This window comes from Carettochelys insculpta, chromosome 1, assembly GCF_033958435.1.
Source record: "Carettochelys insculpta isolate YL-2023 chromosome 1, ASM3395843v1, whole genome shotgun sequence".
Lineage (NCBI taxonomy): Eukaryota > Metazoa > Chordata > Testudines > Carettochelyidae > Carettochelys > Carettochelys insculpta.
In genome coordinates, this window is record NC_134137.1 from 363,352,539 (window position 1) to 363,371,135 (window position 18,597).

Here is an 18,597-nt window from a genome sequence, read left to right on the forward strand (position 1 = left end):
GTAATCATAGGGAGTCCAGGAACCAAAGCTTTAAGAAAAGTAGCATTGAATGTACTCTAGACCTGCTCTTTAAATCTAAGAACCAAAGTAAAACATGGATGTGTCAGACAAATCTGATATATCAAACAGCAACAAGTCACCCATGCAAAGCCAACAGAAAGACTCATAGAGCCGTGTGGCCTTTGGAACGCCCCCAGGCCTTGATAGTAGGCAGATTCAAAAAAAAAAAGTTAAGAATAAAAATGGCTGACTCTTGTAAGCCTTTGAGTAATCCTTCTTACACGAGTAGTTACATCAACTTCATTGAGAATGCTCATGATAGTAAGAATTACTCATGTGAGTAATAGTTTTCACTGTCCAGTCCTTAGGTTTGGTATGTAGCACAGATGGTAACTAATTGTCATAAGAAGTTTGCTCAAAGGTTCTGGAGACGCAGTCAAGGCCATTCAGCACAGGTAAATCTCTTCACAAGACCTTTAACAATCTCTCTCTGCCATGAATGCCCTCTATGGCTACAAGGCACGTAGGAGTTTTTTTGATTAACTCACCTACATGAGATATTCCATGCTGCTCTAGTGCTTTTAAACTCCTGACCCTTTGGATTAAAGAGGTATAGTTCTCTCTTCACAGCTACAGCTCAACTTCGGGAGGAATTCAGAGCCATCCAAAAAAAAAATTAAGCTAGACATAATTTTAAAACAAGACAAAAAAAAAAATCTTTCAGTGAGGTATTTAAAGGGTGACAGACAAAACTGGAGCTTACAAGTACAGCCACCAAATAAATTAATATTTATTACACTTCAGCCTTACAAAGACTGACCTTGTGAAGGACAATCTCTTCTAAAAACCACAAGGAACAAAATATATTATGAAAACATTAGATCAATAATGTAAAAGAAAACCACAATATTTTGTACTTATATTGTGTCTTTCATCAACTCGGCATGCCTAATAAATAATGTATACATGCTTCAGACATCCCTCAGGACATTGAAGGTAATTATCTTGATTTTACGATTGGCAATCTGAGACACAGAATGGTTAAGAGCCTTGATAAGGAGCAAAGATGGAAATAGATCTCAGAATTTGTGATTACAATTCCCAGCCTTGAAGAAAAGGCTCACTGATGAAAGACATGATGCATTAGAATTCAAAAGGAATTAGGTATTTGCAGGAAAAAAATTGCAACTATGAAGAGTCCAAGATATTCCAGCAATAGAAGCACAATCACAGAGGAAAGGAATCTTTAGAACGGCTTTGCCAATACACCCAAACCTGTATGTTATGCATTTTCAAGAGCAAATTAGAAATGAATATTTGAAATCTCTACTTTGCCTTTCCAATGTCATGGTTATCCACTCCCCCAAAGTACAGAATTTGTACTAATGACAATGAACAGGAGTTATGTGTTTGGTCTGTGGGCTAAATCCTGGCCCTGCTGATGTCAGTGGGAGTTAGGACATGGACTTTAATGAGATCAGAGTGTGTCCAAGGACAGATCTATGCTTAGTATGCTGCAGTGCCATAGCTGTAGTGGTTCAGTGAAGACATTTTTACACTGTTTGCACCACTAGTGGACTGTTTCCACAAATGTTTAAAAACCAATTAAAAAAGAAGCTCTGAGGACTACTCCACAGAAATAGGAACGGGCAAACCTAGGGAAAGTCATTTGAATGAGCATCTTTAAATTTAGGAATTTATAGCTATAGGCAGGTACCTAAATAACTGTTGTATTTTCAAAACTGCTCATTAAAATACTTACAGGTACAAAATTAAACATAACAAAATCTACAATGTAAGGAATAGCCGAAGGATAAAACAAAAGTAGCAAAATAAATAGATGCTTTATATGCCTCCTAAAATATATTAAAAATTGCAATTTTATGAGTTGTCTAACTGACTCACAAACTGTAAATTGATCTATGTCATTTTAATTTACTTTTGTTAATGATCGCCTGTCTAAAAATCATGTAAATTGTATATTTTCAGCCAAAATAATAGTTGTAGGTGATTTGCTTCTGCTGGTCAGTAGCACATAAGTGCTGCAGCATAATCCATGCCATTACCCTAAAACCGGATACCTTTACAAGGTGCCTCTCAAAAGCAGATTTCCACCTGGCTTAGTCATTGCTCTTTCAAACTGATACCTCAAGGAATGGATAGGAAAAATTGCAAAAGTCAGCCAAATAGAATATTAATCTAAAGTGAAAGGAAAAACACTGACAAACTACATTCAAGTCATGTAAAGAGTAAGGCTATGTCTACATGAGAAGCCTCTGTAGGCAGAAGTTGCTGTCGGAAGGGGTTTCCTGGCAAAACGTATGTCGACAGATCGCATCTACACATAAAAGCAGATCAAAAGAGCACTCTGCTCTGTTGACAGAGAGGAGCCAGACTGCCTGGCCCTCTCTAGACAGAATGGCTGACTGGAATCTCTGCAAACAGGACTGCCCGCTGAACTGGAAGCCCTGTCTGCCAACAAAAGGGCCCCAGAGTGTCTACATGGCTGGTTTGTGGACAGAACACCATCGAGAGAGGCATTTTACCAGAAATGGGAGAGTTATAACACTGCAAGCACATGTGCCAGGTTTTGTCAACAAACTGTTGATAAAGCACATTTTGTGTGTAAACACTCCAGGTGCATCTACACTAGCCAGCTACTTCAAAGTAGCTGGCACAACGTCGAAATAGATGTTAGGCGGTGAGACATCGAAATCGCTATTCCCATCCAAAGATGGGAATAGCACCCTAATTCGACGTTCAACATTGAAGTAGGGCATGTGTAGATGATCCACATCCTGCTACTTCGAAATAGCGGGTTCCTCCATGGCAGCCATCAGCTGAGGGGTTGAGAGACACTCTGTCCAGCCCCTGCAGGGCTCTATGGTCACCGTGTGCAGCAGCCCTTAGCCCAGGGCTTCTGGCTGCTGCTGCTGCAGCTGGGGGTCCATGCTGCGTGCACAGGGTCTACAACTGATTGTCGGCTCTGTGGATCTCCTGCTGTGCAGGGCAAGTGTGTCTGGGGGGGCCCTTTACGGGAGCAGCTTGGGGCTTTGCTGGCCCCTTATTTCGATGGGGAGCACTTGTGTACGTGGACGCTCCACATTTCCTTCCGGGGCGGCTCCTTTTGATGTTCCCATCGCTACTTCGACATGGAACGTCGACGGCACCAGCCCTGGAGGACGGGTAGACAATACTTGTTGAAGTAGCCTATTTCCATGTCCTCACTTCGAAATAGGCTATTTCAACATAGTGTGCTAGTGTAGATGTAGTCCCCATGTGTTTTTCCCCAACAAAAGCCCAGTTTTTCTGAGAAAAGCGTCTCTTGTAGATGTAGCCTAGGAGAATGTGGGCTTGTCCCACAGATTCTATGCCAGAGTGAGCCCTAGACCAGGCCCCAACTCACATCCAGGTCTATATTCAACAGTGTCTTCATGTCCCAGCATACCAGTCCAGTCTCAAGAGCCACAGCTCTTTAGCTGAGCCCCTTCTGGATTGACAGTAAAAAAACAAATGAAAAATAACACAAAGGAATGGTTCCACAGCTGAATTAAGAATCCTCCTCCAGAGGGCACTAGTCAGTATGTGCTCCTGAGAAAAAAAAGTTCACAAATAAACAGAGAGGATAGTCCCCTCTTCAGTGAGTCACCATCAGGCCCTTCTTCTCTAAGAGGAGGAGGATATCAGACAGCATTCATTGAAGGAGCTCCTGTCTTCAGTCAGCTCTCTCTCCAAGAGCAGAGGAATCAAGACCTGCTCTCCTCCTGGTCTGGCATCAACTTAGCTGGGTTTCTCACTTTAAAGAATCTCCCTCCAATTCTTACTGGTGTGATGGCATGGGGCAACTTCAGCACAGATGAGCTCATTAATTTTCTATTGGCCAGTTAAACACCACCTGAACATAAATTTCATGGACTGAGCTTACACGTATCATTGCAACCAACAGCCCTCAGGAGTCTTTTCCCCTGCCTTATTCCAGGCAGATGTTAGCCAGGGATGCCGTTATAATTCCAGTTTGTTACAAACATTTATCAGTAAGCACATCACACATGTTCCTCTCAAGTCCCACTCATAGCTTCTTCTGAGACAAGCATCCATAGGTCAGTGACTGGAAGGCATCTAGCCAATAACATAACGTGATGATATGGAAAGGGAGTGTGTGATCTGAAGACCAGTGACACCATTCTAAGAGCTAAATGATAATGGTGAGGGCTCTGGAAATGGTAATGTATGATTTAGGTCTGCAAATCACTATGGTTGTCAGCATCCTTTGCCACATGATCAGTTATGCACCATCCACCACAGTTTGCTTGTTTTTACTGGCTCAGCTCATATTGGCTTGGAGTTCAGAGATGATGGAAGGGAGTTGAGATAGCGGGCACCATTGTTGCCCTCTGCCAAAAGTAAATATCTTGGTCTGAGAGCCGTTTATTATGACCACTGTCTTAGATAACATGTAAATTGCCATTAGCCACATTTGGAACTTTGATTCAATTCCCATTCCCCAGATGATTCCACAAAGCAGCTTTTCAAAATGATTTTTCATACTGAAAGCATTGCAAATGCAGTTACATAAACCCTTGCCACTTCAAATGCTTCAGCTATGATCTTCATGTCTCATGGAGATTTTTATACATTAAAGTAGACAGCAAACTGAGGATTGCAGATACTTCCCAGAAGCAAAGTTAATACTTGGCTGTTGGGATAATCTTCATGTTTTTATCAGGGTTCATATGCTTTTTTACACACTGGTAATGTAACTTTGATTTCCAAATATCCATTTAAAATGATTAAATAAGACAGGCATACTGGGATCTGGAACACCTTACAGTTGATCACATGTACTGCTCAAAATTGGAATCAATTATCAAAAGCTTCTCAAACTTCTGAGTTTCTTGTATAATGAGTTCCTAATCTGTAACATCCACTGCGTTTGCAAAACTGACAAGGTTTCACAATGCCAACAATTGCAGTTCACTTGTATTGTTTCCTGGGTGTCTAATGCTGGCGTCACAGAATCATTATTGTATTTGTTTAAAAGTATCATTAAACACTGGTATAATGACAGTCTTAATTAGGCAAAATAATGTTTTAAAAAATGCTTTCAAATCCCAGAGGAAAAATCATTTAAAATTTAAACACTTGTTTTCAGTCTTAAAGAAGTTCCTCCCAAGGGCACATAATACTATTTACAAACAAAGTTACACAGTCAAAACAAAAAGCAGTCAAGCAGCACTTTAAAGACTTCAGAAGTGGGTCTGTCCCACGAAAGCTCACCTAATAAACTATTTTGCTAGTCTTTAAAGTGCTACTTGACTGCTTTTTGTTTTGATAGTGTATAGACTAGCACAGCTTCCTCTCTGCTACTATTCAAAGTTACACAGGAGACACACAACAGTAAACAATCCAAAGAAGCAGAATCTCTTCTCCCATCTCTTCTCCTACGATGCCCCGAGTAACACAAGATGAGGTTGTGTTGCAAATGCAGTTACATAAACCCATACTGGCAATATTTTGTAATGATTCAACACTTGAATCTACCTACTATTGATAATGGGCCATTTCCACCTTGCTGAATAGACCTTGTCAGCTCTGGCCCTCCCTTTTACTGGGACCCCACTCTTTAAATACCCCTCTGAAACCACCCCCCCACTCATGCATCTGATGAAGCAGGTCTTTGCCCACAAAAGCTTATGCTCCAAAATATATTTTAGTCTATAAGGTGCCACAAGACTTCTTGTTGTTCTCGAAGCTACAGACTAACATGGCTACCTCTCTGATACTTGTCTTCTTTACAGTAGCTTTCAAATGATGAAATAGGAAATTGTGCTGCTAGTTTAATGGTACCATCTGAGATGTGGGTATCCTTGAATCTCAGAGCTATCTTCTTTCTGTCTCTGTCTGGCTCTCTTCCCCATAACAATGTGGCTGACAATAGACAAGGACTTCTGCAACCACTAAAGAGGTCACATATGCATTTTGATTCACATAGTCCACTTGGCCTAGAGCTAGAGTGATTTTCCACAGCTGAGTTCTGGCTAATTATGCTCATATTAGAACCTAGCTATAGACAGTGATTTTAAATAACAATAATAGTGAATCACTGGTCATATGTATTTTCACTGACATAATGCTGGATTTCTCAGAAGAGATCTTTTGATGTCAAAGCATAGTTGAAATATCAAAATTCTTTCCAGTACTTATCTCCACTACTATTATCTGCAGCTGCTTTCAAAAGCTGCTGCCTTTGGTATCACTTACATTCCCACAGGAATACAAATCTCTGTGAAGCAAGAAACAAAGTAAAATATTCCAATGGGAAACACGCATTAATGTTTTTGATGCTGAGTGATAATTTGCAAGTGTTACACATACTGAATTCTGTATTCTTTTGTACATTTTGTGACTTTCATTTCTTCTTGGACTGTTAATTTGAAAATATACCAAACTAAAACCAACTGAAAGAGCCGATGAATTCAGACTCAAGTACGGCGTATTATCATTCTAGTTCTGGCCACTGGACATCATGCATGTGCAAAATTTATTTCAAGGCACCAAAATATTAAGAAAAACATCATCAAGAAGTAACTATTGAAACTGAGTCTCTCTCCCCCTGCCCCCTCTTTGGAATCAAAGGAAAAGTGAAATAGTGAAATTGTCAGCAGTAAGATAACATATGTGGTGGTGTAACGAGGGATATTCAATTCCTTAGCAGCAAATGATACTGCTAATATCTCTTGTAGGTTATTGGCAGAGATGTAGTACTCCTGTCAACCCCCTTTCACACAGCGTGATTCTCCCTCTGATGCCAGCAAGACCCCTTACAAATTTCTGTATAAAATGGTATCTTCCATGTACCATGACATTGTACGTACAGGCCATATCTACACAAGCAACCTCTGTTGACAGAGGTCACTGTCAACAGAGAAACCTCAACAGTACCTCTGTCAACAGATGGCATCTATACACAAAAGCAGATCAAAAGAGCAAGCCACTCTATCGACGGAGAGTAGCCTGACTGCCCTGCCCTCTTTCGACAAAATGGCTGACCAGAAGCTCTGCAAACAGGTCTGCCCAGGGAGCCATAAGCCCTCTCTGTCCACAGAAGTGTCTACAGGGGCACTCTGTTGACCAAACACTGTCAACAGAGGCATTATACCTGATCGGAAACAAGGAAAACTGCCGACTGAACAGCTGAGTTTTGTCAACAAACTATCAAAAGAACGCTTTAATTTTGCAGATGCTTAGCAAGTTTTGTTGACAAAAGCCCAGTTTGGTCAACAGAAGCTACCCATGTAGACATGGCCAATGTGTGTGTGAGATCAAAAGTATCCAAAAGTGCAGGAACACTGCTCCTGTAGTCCTGCCCCTCAATCTGATAGAGTATCAGCTATGCTTGGCAAATCTACTTTGGCTCAGCCCTCCAATGGCATCTCACAGGATAGCAGAGAGTTCAGTAACACTTTCTATCTGCCCTCATCAATGTCTTCAGCTACAGTTCTGGGCCCTTTAAATTCAGCTGTTTACTTGAGCTTCCACACAATCCCTGTTCTCTTTTCAGGATTGACATCACTTCACTGACTGGCAAGGGAATCCATGCTCTCCTGCTACTACAGGCTCCAAGCGAAAGACTTGTAAACAGCAGCCACATACCTCTCCCTTCAATTAATCATTGCTACTTCCCTTAGCCTATTCCCACGTGGCCCCTTTTCCTTCACCTTACCTCAAAGTTCACCAGCCCTAGCTCTCTCCCAGCTCAAGGAACTGCATCCAGAACCAAACCCTGGTTATCCCTCAGACGACTTTAGCCAGGAAAGATCTTCTTCTTTAACATTCAGCTCCCAGCTAGGAACTGAGATGCTAAGGACCTGCAGCTCCTTTTTATCTGATCACTGCTTGGCTTTGATTGGCTGCTTCCATGCAGCCTGTCTAGGCAAGCCTGGAGGGCCCATCTTTATGGCTCCTTTCCTCTGGTAGGGTGTGGTAGGATGAGAGGACTCCAACAGGTGTCATGAAAGCTTGGGATGTTTCTTCACAGGTATTCTTGTCCTTTAGTTGTAAGATATTCATATTAAGATATTTTAAAGGCTTTAACTTCAAAATCAACCAGCATTATAGAAATGAAAAATCCTAAAGTATTGATATTTAATTGATATTTAATTTCAAATAATTTCAAATAATTTCAAATAATTTCATTTCAAAACTCACAATAATTATAGAAATGAAAAATCCTAAAGTATTGATATTTAATTGATATTTAATTTCAAATAATTTCAAATAATTTCATTTCAAAACTCACAATAATTATAGAAATGAAAAAGTCCTAAAGTATTGATATTTAATTTCAAATAATTTCATTTCAAAACTCACAATAATCACAATTATTTGATCTGAAATTTATAAAAACAAACAAAAATACCATTACAACAAAAAAATAGAGTACGTAAACATAAGTTCTTATTTGAATCCTGTTGTTAGTCTTGGGCATTGCCATATCTCCAAAACATGCGTCGATTGAGAAATCCCTGACACTAGTCATGGAGTGTTCAACTCAAGGGATGACAGAAACTTAGATTCAGTGACCTCCTGAGGTCCCTTCCATCCCTATCATTCTAGACCATCCAATGCTTTCATTTAATCACAGACCCTTAAAAAAATCAAGAAAGCAAACAGAAGGTCCGTACCTGACATGAGTGTAACGAAAAGGCTAAGCATAAAATGAGATACACCTAGCAAGGGACTTAAAAGGATGTAAAAAGACATTCTAGAAATACTTTAAGAGCAAAAGAAAGATGAAAAAAATACGACTCCTCTTCGCAGAGAGAAGGGAGATCTAAGCACGGACAACATCAAAAAAGGTGGTGCTGTTTACTGCTTATTTTGCCTGAGATTTCACTAAAAAGCTATATTGTCAAAATAGGAAATGAATAGATTAAATAATATTCAGATAACTTAGATGTATTCAAGCCAGCAGGGCCTCATGAGTAAAACAGAAGTATAAACTCTGGCAAATCAAATGTAAAGGTATAATTAGTCAGGCTGAAAAAAAAATTTGAAGAGCAACTAACAAAAAAACAAAAACACAGCAGGTTTTCTCTTTTAACTACAAAAGAAGCAGGAAGCCTGCCAAACAACCAGTGGGGCCAGAGACAATTGAGGTGCTCAGAGCATTCTGGGAAGATCAGGTCATTGTGGAGAAGATGTGATGTGAGGGACATGTCCACATCTGGGCCTTTTTTTTTTTTTTTTCTTTTGGTAACAAATCTGAGGAACTATCCCAGATTGAGGTGTCTGTAGAGGAGGAGAGGTATCAGCTGGAAGAGATAGGACCTGAGAACTTTAAGACTGAGGTAACCAGTGAAGATAAAGGGACCAGGTGGGAATAGTATCAGGGAAGTAGAAGCAATGAATTCCAAGGAGACATATAGGGCTGCTATTTACAAGTTCCTGGGTTGGAACCTGGACTATTGGGTGAGCCTGGGTTCCCTAACCAGCCAGTGACGTGATTTTAACCCTGAGAAGAGAGCAAGGTTATTTGAAAGCCGAAGCAAGTGGATCAACAGTAAAAAGTCACTAGGAACCGATGGTTCTCACCCAAGAGTTCTTAAGGAACTCAGATATGAAATCAGAGAACTATTAAATGTGGCATGCAATTTATCGCTTAAATCAGACTCTGTACCACATGACTGGAGGACAGTTAATGTAATGCCATTATTTTAAAAAGGCTCCAGAAGCAGTACTGGCAATTACAAGTCTGACAGCCTAACTTTAATGCCAAGCAAATTGGTTGAAATTATTGTAAAGGCCAGGTAATTACTGGTAAAAATATAGAACTACCAAACACATACACTGAGGAAGAGTAAACGTGGCTTCAGTAAAGAGAAATTGTATCTTGCCAATCTATTAGAATCCTTGTTCGTAGCTAAACGTGTGGAAAAGGGTGATACAGAGAACAGAGTGTACCTGGATTTTCAGAAAGACTTTGACAGTGTCCCTCACCAAAAGCTCTTAAGCAAAGTAAGATGTCATGGAATAAAAAGGAAAGTTCTCTTGTGCATCAATAAGTGGTTAAAATATGGGAATAAACAGTCAATTTTCACAGTGGGAAGAATTAAATAGTAGGATCCTCCAGTGCTATTCCATAGATTCATAGGTGATCTAGAAATAGGGTAAACGATATTGCAGACAATATTTAATTATGCATGGTAGTTAAGTCCAAAGCAGGCCATAAAGAGTTAGAAAGGGATCTCACCAAGAAGGCAACTGGGAAACAAAATAGCAGATGAAAGTTAATGGTGATAAATGCAAACTAAAACATATGGGAAAACACAATCTCAACTATACATATGACGCAATCAGGTCTAAATTAGCTGTTATCAGTAAAAAAATATCTTGAAGTCATTGTGGTAAGTTTTCTGGAAACATCAGATCAATGTGCACCAGCAGTCAAAAAAATCTAACAGCCTGCTAGCAACCATTAGAAAAGTGATGTATTATATAAATCCACTAGAAGACTTACCCAGCATTGCCCAGGACCAGGGCCAGCCCAGGATCGGAGGACTGGGAAGGCATACAGGCCACCCACTAACATAGTCCGGGGCCATCCCAAGGTGACGGAGTGTGCACAACAATCAGCAGTGGCTCCCTGGCCAGGCTGGGATGGTAGGGGCCAGGCTGACAGCCAGCTGCCTCCCCTGTGGTCTTACATGAATATTTCTTCCCCCAGGCTTGCTGCCCTACTGCGGTCATGCATGAGCAGAACTGTCTCCACAACCACATTACTCCTTTTCTGTTTGATATAAAACAATCCTATTCCAGGCACCTCTCACTATCTCGGCACAAACAAACCCTGACCTTACTTTAAATTATGATAAGAGGAAGCTGCAAACCAAATGTGTTGGTCCTAGCTATTGTTGTTTAGGAGTCATTCTTAAACAAATGGACTCACAGGTAGATGGACAGACAGACAGGCAGCTGCATGTTTCTAAAGTATGTAGTAGGGCTATATACCCACAACTTGACCACTGCATGTAGTTCTGGTCACCCCCCTTTCAAAAAGGTATATTAGAATGGAAAATGTATCGGTAAGGGCAACAAACATAATTAGGAAAATTAAACAGCTTCCATGTGAGAAGAGATGAAAAAGACTGGGACTGTTGAGTTTATAAAAGAGGGGGATATGAAATTAGTAGGTTTAAAACAAACATAAGAAACTAGTTCTTCACACAATGCATAATTTACATGTGGAACTTGTTGTCATGGGATTCCAGGAAGGCCAAAAATATAACTGGATTAAAAATAGATAAGTTCATGGGGGTAGGTCCATTAATGACTATTTGACAGGATGGCTAGACATGCAACCTCATGCTCTGGAAGTTTTTAGGTCTCTGCTTGTCAGAACCTGGGAATGGAACACTTTGGGATAGGGATAGATCACTTGCTAATTGTCTGGTTCTGCTTATTTCTCCTGAAGCATATGGCACTGGCCACTATTAGAAGACAGGATATTGGGATAGCTGGATATTGGTCTGACTCAGTATGGCCATTCCTACATACTTATGAAATCACCATAGTATGATTAAGGAACTAACTGAAGAAATCTCAGCACTGTTGGCAATTATCTTTGAGAATCCATGAAGAAATGCTAAAATTCTAGAGGACTTGAAAAAGTGAAACATAGTATCTGTCTTTACAAAGAGGAACAAAAAGGGCATTGCGGGTTATAGACCAATCAGCTTAACTTCAATACCTGGAAAAGTATTGAAACTAATTATTAAATGGACAGTTTGTAAGCAGCAGAAGGATAATAGATTTATAATAAATATTTGGCAAAAATTTGTCAAAAACTAATCATATCAAATCAATATTATTTCCTTCTCAGATAGGATTAGTGACCTAGTGGATAATGGAAAAGCTGCATACATGAAATATCTTGATGTTAAAAAAGGCTATTAAGAGAGACCTACATCACAGTGTCACATGCAAAATGGAAAATGTGGTCTAAAAGACATTACCATAAGCTGGGTGCATAACTAGCTCAAAATCTATATCCAAAGACTAGGTATCAATGGTTCACTGTAAAACTGTGAGGCTACATCTGATGAGGTCTGGAAAGTGTCAGTCCTCAGTCTATTACTACTCAATATGTTCATTAACTACTTTGATAGGAGAGTGAAGAATATGCTTGTAAAATTTGTGGATGATAACAAGCTCACTAGCACTTTGGAATGCAGAATTGGAATTCAAAGCAACTTTGACAAATTAAAGAATTAGTATGAAATCAACAAGATGAAGTTTGTGCAAAGTCCTAGGCTTTGAAAGGAAATTCAAATTTCAACTATAAAATGAGCAGTAGCAGTGTTACTAATGATCTGGGACTAGAGTGGAATAAAACTTGACTAGGAGTCAATGGCATGAGGCAGTTGCACAAAAAGGTTTATAAATATGGCTTATGATGGAATATTATAAAACTGGCTGTGTTTGGTCATGAGGAAAAAAAGCCTGAGGAGTGACACATTAACTCTCTTCATATATGTTAAGGGCTATTATAAAAAGAACAATGATCAATTGTTCTTTTATGTCCACTGAAGATACGACAAAAAGTAATTGACTTAATTTGCAACCAGGTTAGATTTATGTTATATATTATGAAATTTCATATTGTGAAGATAGTTAAGTACTGGAACAGGGTTGCAAGTGAGGTTGTGGAATCACTGTCCTTTATAATAGTTTGGACAAACACCTATCAGGGATGGTGTAGGTATATTGGCTCCTGCCTCAGTGTGAGGGGATGGGGCTGGACGTCATGGTCTCTCATTGTCTCTTTTAGCACTGTTTCTATGATTCTATAAGTGTATGGACTCCCAGGAGTATTCCCTATTCAGCATGTGAGCAAGTATGGTCTACACTAATTAAAGCTTACAGAAAGACCTCAAAGATATTAGAGTCCTGGAGCCGGCGATGAAGGCATGATAGGTGTGATAAAGGAGCACAGTGTTCTGTTGAAAGGCTCTGCAGATGATGGCTGGTGTGGACCTTACATTTGCCATATAGTAATTTCCTGCCTTAGGTATGCGAAAAAGATGATGTTTCAGATATCACGGCAAGTTGTCAGCAAATTCTGGATTTTTATTGAGACCTACATTACTGCAAAATCAAAGAACAGTGATGGATTACATTTGATTAGAAGATGAGAATTAGGATTGTATTAGATTAGAATTACTTTGGAGGGCATATGCCTTCATTAAACAATTCAGGTGTCTCCTCCACCCATTATTAAATACTTCCCCTATCTAATGACCATGACTTCCTTCTCAGTCAAATTATGCCACAAACAGTTCAGACCAGCCTGAGAAGGACCAAAGAAATCTATGGAATCTGACAAGTATCAGAGAGGTAGTGGTGTTAGTCTGTAGCTTCGAGAACAACAAGAAGTCTTGTGGCACCTTACAGACTAACAGATATTTTGGAGCATAAGCTTTTGTGGGCAAAGACCTGCTTCATCTGATGAAGCGGGTCTTTGCCCACAAAAGTTTATGCTCCAAAATATCTGTTAGTCTGTAAGGTGCCACAAGACTTCTTGTTGTTATGGAATCTGATTGTAAGAGGAATTGCTCCAATCCCACCTTCTCAAAAACTTTTCTTCAAAAAAGGGAAATTCAAGGCAGTAAAGCTGATGGTGAGATATTGCAATTCAACAGTATGAGTTGAAACAGATCTTGCTTACTCTTTGCTGGCAGCTTACCCAGTTTAAGGCAATTCAGTCACAGTGATGCCAAAGTTTCTCTCCTTACCTTAACCAACTGTGAAGGAAACAAATCCAACTGACAGGCAGCTGGGTACAACTCATAAAGCACATCAGAAACCATTAGAACTGAAAGTAGATAAAAACCAACCAGAAAAAATGGCAAGTTCCTTCCCTTCAGCTCAAACACACTTCCCACAGAAGTAATTGCACTGGTCCAGATCTAACTGAATGTATCTGATAAATAAATTGAAAGTTCCTCCTGAAGAGAAACATTCCACTAAGTTAACCAAGTTAAGAGAGTCTTGATTTATCAGTCTGCTGACAACTCAGAACAGCGCAGCTGGTTTGGATTTCTTAAGATGTCATGGGACTCTGGGGAGCAACTGTATGAAAAGAAGCTTAAGAACGTGGCAGAAAAGGGGGATGATTACTTCAAAGATGGCTTAGATTAGTTAGAGATGGAAGAGGTGCCTAAACACAAATCCATCGGGGTTTGCACTTATGTATACAAAATACTGCCCTCAAACATAAAAGACCTATTAAGTTGATACTTACCCAACAACAGACACAATTTGGAGGCACAAACTCTGGCAAGATTGTAACATTTGCAAGAGGTCCTCAGGGGAGGGCAGCCACATATTTATCTGTTGTGTCAAATGTAGTAACATTGTGACAACAGTGCAGCATAACACTAACTGTGAGACAATAAACAATACAGTAAAGCCTTTAAAAATCCTAAATGCAAATCACAGTTGCATTTGCACTGTTTCCAAACACTGGCAGAATTACTACAACTAAACAAGTAACTTTAAAAAAAAATTCCCTGTTGGCAGTAATTTGAGAAAATCTGCTCATTGGTTGAATCTATCTGAGGTGAAACATTAGAAAACATATCTATCACAATGCTTTTTCTCTCTTGGAAGCTAGAGCATGGAATCACTGAACAGTAAAGCTCTTAAAAACTCTCACTGCAAACCAAGATACTGTAGCCATAATCTAAGGAATTTATGTGTGGATATGTATGTAACATACTAAGCCAATAAAATAATAAATGTACATTTTGTCATAGAGGGTCAAATTATTTCCTGCTGTGAATGAACACAGCTCAGCTGAAGGCAGAGGAACTGTTATCAGTTATACAGGCAGAGAGTTTGGTCTGAAATAATGTGAATAATATAATCATTGACACCAACCCTGCAAACACACACAGGAACAAAATTACTCACAATGAATCCCTATGATCTCATTTTCCAGAGTTTGCAAGGCTGAATCTTTACTATGTACTGCAAAGTGACATGCAAAACATTATGTAAGGGCTAGAATACAAAATACACTACAATCTCTCCTTTATTGGCAATTTCACTGAATTCAGGTCCCCTTAGAAAACAGGACAGAGACACAATTTTGGTAGCAGTAATCTTGGCATGTTAAAATAAAACATCCTTTTATCCAATAGTTGACATTTAAAATAAGCACTTTCATGCTTTCTCCAATGCAGCCTGTCATGCATAGGCGGAGCTCCTCTTCAATATTCATAAAACTAACCCAGTATCCTCTTTCAAATCCCTCCCTAAAACTCTCCTTTACCATTAGGCCTTTTAAAAACTTGACAGGTAAGGAGCTGATATGTGAACACTCCTGCCTGTCATTCTCGATTGTCTCATTGTTTCCTTGTGTTTTCTTGTCAGTCTTTCTGTATCCATCCGCTGTCTTTTGTTTTATACTATTAACCCTTGTGGCAGGAACCATTTTTTTGGTTCTGCAGTAGTAGGCCATGATGGGCCCCAGGCACAAATATAACACAAGCAATAATAAAAGGATAAAAAGTAGCAGTATACAACCTTCACCGGAAAGCACCATTCTGTCTCTGACTGTGCATTAATTGACCTATTTACCATTTCAGTAAACACCAAAGCTATTGCACAAAACAAATACCTGACAAGAAAATGTGCTTGTTTGCAAAAGACTCATAGAAGTATCAGCCGCCTTATGCTAGAGCGAGGAGGCTTACGGATGCTGTACCTTAGAGACCAATCATGCATCAATGCAGTCAATGAGAGTTTTCCCAATGACAGTGTCAGCCAGGTGAAGGCCCATTGGTAGGAATACAGGTGAGAGGCCTGTGTAATACAATACCTCTGTGTTGATCTGCAAACTAATAAGCCATTGCATAATGTTATGTCTTGCCCACAGCAAGGGTGAGCTGTGGAATGTGTTTTAAACTACTGCATACCTAGGTCCCAGCTCTGCTCCCAGGGAAGTCAGTCAGGCTTCTTCGGATGCCTGTTTGTTGTTCCTAAGAGGTTCTTAGCTTATTTCTCATGGGGTGAAGTAGTGCAGATACAAAATATGTTCTAATGACTCTGACCTGGAATTAGGCAGATAATACTGTAAAACTCCAATGCTTTTTCATTTCAAGCATCACATTCCAGATGAGTGTTACATCCTTTTTCAGGATGACTGCACATTGGTTATAATTCACAAGCAATCAGAATTGTATTACACACGAACGGTGATAATTCAGTGCTGAATTCCCCATAACCTCCCAACATCATGCACTCTCTTGGTATGCTTCCATGAAAGTTCAATTATTTAGTTTGAACCAGGCTGATACATGCTTTAGAAATGTGTACAGTCAGACAGATTTGTCACTATTTCCACTCCACTGCAATACATTTTTAGCTATTAATTCTGAAGTTCTCCCTTCGCTTGTTCTCTAATGGATATTTCTCTATATTATATTGAATTTCTACCTTCCTACCAAAAATTAAAGGAGATTTATGACTGTCATCAGCATGGACTAGTACCTGGGTATTGCAAGACTGTAAGCATTATGGGGTAAGAAAGACATTTTTCTTGTTGCTTTGACTTAATGGTTCTCATACTTCATTGCATCACCCCTCCCGCAGCGTCTGAAAACAAAATTACTACATGACCCCTCCAGGAAGGGGGACTGAAGCTTCAGTCTGCCCCAGGCCCATCACAAAGGACCAGGGGGTGAGGGCAAGAGCGAAGCCAAAACTCAAGCATTACTACCCCAGGAGGGGAGGCCACAGCAGAAAGCCAAGGGCTTCAGCCCCACATAGGTTGCTTGTCACCTGAGCCCCACCACCCAGGGCTGAGGCCCTCAGGTTTCACTTTCCGTCTGAAGTTGTGGGGCTTAAGCTTTAGTTTTGGCCCTGAGCAATGAGGGTCAGATGTTCTCCTTTTCCGGTGGGGACTGGGCTTCCACTTTGGGCAGTGAGGCTCAGGCTTTGGTTCCAATAAGTCTAACACCAGCCCTAGAAACTCTTTTCAAATGGGATTGTGACCCATTTGGGAGTCCACACTCACCGTTTCAGAACCTCTGCTGTAATTGAATAAGCTCTGTGGACCAGAATGTCACCTGGTGTAAATCATATTAGATCCACTGATTTCAAAGTCATTACACAAACTGAAGCTGGGTGAGGGTCTGGTGCTCCAGCATTAGCGTATTTTAAAACACAGATATCCGAAATGCAGAATGACTCTCCTTGCCTACAATTCTGAGTTATCATAATATGGCCAGCTACCTCCCACTGGACAGAAATAATAATTCATGGTCTTCCTAGTCCAGGCTAGGTGAACAAAAGCAGAATTCATTGTTACAGTGAGATATAAACCCTAAGGCCACCGTTTGTTACGATATTTATTGATCTGCAGTGCTGTCCCATTCATAGGATGAGCTGGTGTGGCAGCACCAGGCCCCACATTTTCAGGCGCCCTGTGGATGCCTCATCCATCCTATCAATGGGAGGAGGAGGATTACCAGAGGCAGGATGCAGGCGGCAGATGCAGGTGGCAGCAGTAGCAGGTTCAAGGGATCACCTCCTCCTCTTCCCCCACACTCATCATGCAGCGATCCAATGCATCATCCCAGTTTGCTGATCCTCGTTTCTCCATGGGCAGCTGGAGGCCTCCCAGATGCCCCTGGAAAAGCAGGGCTCAGTGGGGTGAGCAGCCATGGTGGCATGCCATGGGGTGAGTGGGGCAAGTAGAGGAAGGGAGGCCAGTGGGAACAGTAGTGGAAGGGTAGCCAAACTTCCTTGGACTACCACTGCTGTCTGCTGCCTGGCCCTGCCCCAGGTAATCCCCACCCAGGCTGGCTGGGGAGGAGGTCAGAGATCAGGGTGGGGATGGAGTGGAGGATGGGGCAGGTCAGCTACAGAATATAGGATTAGATTAATAGAACTGCCCAGACTATATGCAGGAGGATCTTTTATTTAAAAACAAAACACAACAAAACAAAAAAAACCCACCTGTACAAGGATTTTTATTCTAGAGGAAAAACTAGGCTGAAATGAAGGAGTCAGTGCTAGCAACCAGCATTCATTCCTAAAGGCTTTATCCAAGGGAACTAGTCCCAATGGGAGTAGAAATGCCAGGGGGATGCTGAGATTTTCTCTTTCTTTCTAAAATGAAAGTTTCCAGCCATTTCCTTCACAAATATACCCTTGGAAATGCAACCAAAGGAAAGCTACTCTTTAGAGCTGAAACCTTTTTACTATTTGTTCCTAAGATCACAGGCTATTCAAAGACCCCTGACAGCCACGCATGACTAGCTTTTGGGTTCCAGATAAATCAAACCTTAGCCACTGAGCTTTTAGAAAATCCCACATCAGTTCACAGTAATAGGCCGCAGTGACTTTTTCCTGATGTTCAGCCTAATGTACTATGTCTTACGCTCCTTATTCAGAGTATTCTGTCCCTATGCAGCTCTGCATGCAGCTCCCACTAGCTAAGCCCACAGAAAGGAAACAAATGGGAATAAACATAAGCATACTGATTAATGATCTCAAATTGTTAAACACTAGTAAAACAACAAGCTTTCC

At 40.5% G+C, this 18,597-nt stretch overlaps 1 protein-coding gene across 2 annotated transcripts in view; it reads right to left on the reverse strand.

The window, feature by feature from the left end:
* Positions 1–18,597, reverse strand: part of LOC142025035 (semaphorin-3D) — a 228,517-nt gene that overhangs the window by 173,424 nt on the left and 36,496 nt on the right. Inside the window, exon 1 of one of the 2 annotated variants that reach the window (XM_075017441.1) lies at positions 7,724–7,960. The exons of the other annotated variant lie outside the window; for it this stretch is intronic. The gene's annotated coding sequence lies outside the window, so the exon portion shown is untranslated. Of the gene's footprint in view, positions 1–7,723; positions 7,961–18,597 lie in introns of those variants that run through there. 2 annotated transcript variants of the gene reach the window in all.